The 2500-nt window shown below is 37.3% G+C and overlaps 1 protein-coding gene across 3 annotated transcripts in view; it reads right to left on the reverse strand.

Moving 5' to 3' along the window:
- Positions 1 to 2500, reverse strand: part of LOC125041634 (RNA-binding motif, single-stranded-interacting protein 1-like) — a 224677-nt gene that overhangs the window by 221294 nt on the left and 883 nt on the right. The gene's annotated exons all lie outside the window — the stretch shown is intronic.

The following is a 2500-nucleotide window of genomic DNA, read 5'->3' on the forward strand; positions in this document are numbered from 1 at the left end:
GGCAGCAAAGCATCCAGATCCAAAGAGTTAACCCCTTAGATGTGGTCTTACTAGAATTGACTGGTGCCACATTAAACATAAAAGCCTATATTGCTAGTATCAACTGAACAGCAGTCATAGAAAAAACTATATGTGGGATGTTCATGGTCAGACCTTAGGCCTCCAACTAAAGGCCCTGTCACACTAGCACTTTTTCCACCATCTTTTGCATTTCCATATGAACTTTCCACATGCAAATTATCAGACCCTATCACACTGGCAGAGTACCACTCCTACCAAGGTAATAAACACAGATTAATATTTCACAATACCTTTACAAAACTGACTGCAACGATTTTGGTATCAATGGATTCCTTTCACTCTATCGTACATATATATATATATATATATATATATATATATATGTATATATATATATATATATATATATATATATAACAATTATGCTGTGAAACACCCCAAACCCCCATATTCTTAACCTCAATAGTAGGGAATGGCAGAAAAAATACCAGGGAAACTGCAGGGTTGATTAAAAATAATATAATAACATAATGAATAGAATACCTCATTATACTCCTGAATGCAGAGAGCTGTGTCCCCTGCGACCCCCTCCATTGGAAACTGCTGCACCCAACCCCCAAAGAGGAAAATAAAAAATCTTCCAAGTATTCACAGCAGGATATGGTGTACGACCTATGCGCAGGGCAAACATGGAAATATATAATATAAGAATTACAAGGTACTAACCTGATTGATAGATACCAGTGAGCTGGGAGGGTGATTCTTTCATGCTCTATCCTGCTGTGCATTACGTGGTAGATTCTTTGTCTCCCAGGGTGAAGGTTGAGTAGCCCCCCAGGGGAGGGTCACATTATACATTACAGTGGCTTATTCACTGTGTATTATCATTATCATTATTGTTACATTTCAACTGTATTCTATTCATATTTTACCCTGCAATTTCCCTGATACCTTTCATGCCCTCCCCTGATATTAGGGCCAAGACTGTCACTAATGGGGGGTTTCCACAGCATAATTTTGATATATTTGGAGTAGAGAGAAAGAGGAATCCATCAGTACCAAAATCATTATGATCAGTAATGCGAAGGTATTCAAAAAATGACCATAGAATATTTGTTAAGGTGTATATGAACTTTTTATTTAATTTACCAATAAAAAGATTATAGTAGTATAGATCCTCCGTAGCACATAATCAAGACAGAAATTAGCCAGATTTGTCTAAGATGTGTTTCACATGCATACCATACAGAAAGCCTCAAATTCATGCAGAAATACAAATATTGATAGAACAATATCCAAAAATGAAAAGGCATATTTTGGCTAAGGTATACCAAAAGAACCACACCAGCAAGGGAGTAACAGTAATTGGAAGGAGGTCTGGAGGCAGACCCCCAGTTAAGGAAATATGGTTGGGGGTCCTAGGGTGGAGTTCCTAGGCTTTGAAGGTGTTGGGTTCTTAATGCAATCTTTGTGATAGTTTATAAATTTAAGAGCAGGGTTCAATTGTTTCAAACTTCCTTTTCTTTTACCCAATTTTTAAAATCCTAAGGAGATTACAACAACACTTTCCTTTACACACTGAACTCTTCATCTGTTCCTTTAAATAATTACTGGTATTCAACCATCATAAGCCTCTCTCCTTCCCTAGCACAAGATATAAAAATACCCAAATTACCTGCCTTGTCCTTCGGATGTCCCTCTCACCCCACTGCTGCCAATCCCACTCTTTCCATATTCAACTTTAAATTAATGTTTAGTTGCATTTATTGTTAACTGTCTTTATAGTACAGACATACTCACCTCACCACACCTCCCTCACAAATTAATTAAATAATTTAATTTACAAGAGTGGTTGTGCCTTTCACACACTTCCAAAGGAAAGGGTTGATACAGGTTTTTCCTCCCCAACACCCCCAGCAAGCATTGCAAGATAGAGCTGAAAATCGAGAGCATGAAGTGGACTTAGGTGCAGAGTGTTACTTTCCGTGATCTTTTTCTTTTATTTGTGGCATTACCATTCATGTCTGCAGATTATTTCTTGTACTAATGGCTGCAACTACTTGTCCTCTACAAGCATCTCATCTTCAATTTGCCTTAGCTTATTGTGGCTATACCATTAAGATTAACTGTAAAGTTATTCCTCAATAAGTAATTATTGCATTGATAGTAGCAGTACTTCAGCTGCGTGGCATCAAGCAATCACTGAGATGTCTGCCCCTCTAAGCACTCCAGCAAAAGACCAAGAACCCTCCACATAATATATAATATTAAGAAAGAGTTTGTAGACCTCCCTGGTAATTTACCATCAAATTTAGAACCAACCCAGCTATATCTTACTAAAACATACATTTTGGTGGTCTGCTTGTCTTTAGCAACATAGCATCCCTACACTCAGTCTTGTAAGTTTGAGCCTCCAAAAGTTACAATAGTATGGTACTAATATAAATGCTTTATACAATGTACAAGCAAAGAACTGCAA

The sequence above is a fragment of the Penaeus chinensis genome, chromosome 31 (genome assembly GCF_019202785.1).
Source record: "Penaeus chinensis breed Huanghai No. 1 chromosome 31, ASM1920278v2, whole genome shotgun sequence".
Lineage (NCBI taxonomy): Eukaryota > Metazoa > Arthropoda > Malacostraca > Decapoda > Penaeidae > Penaeus > Penaeus chinensis.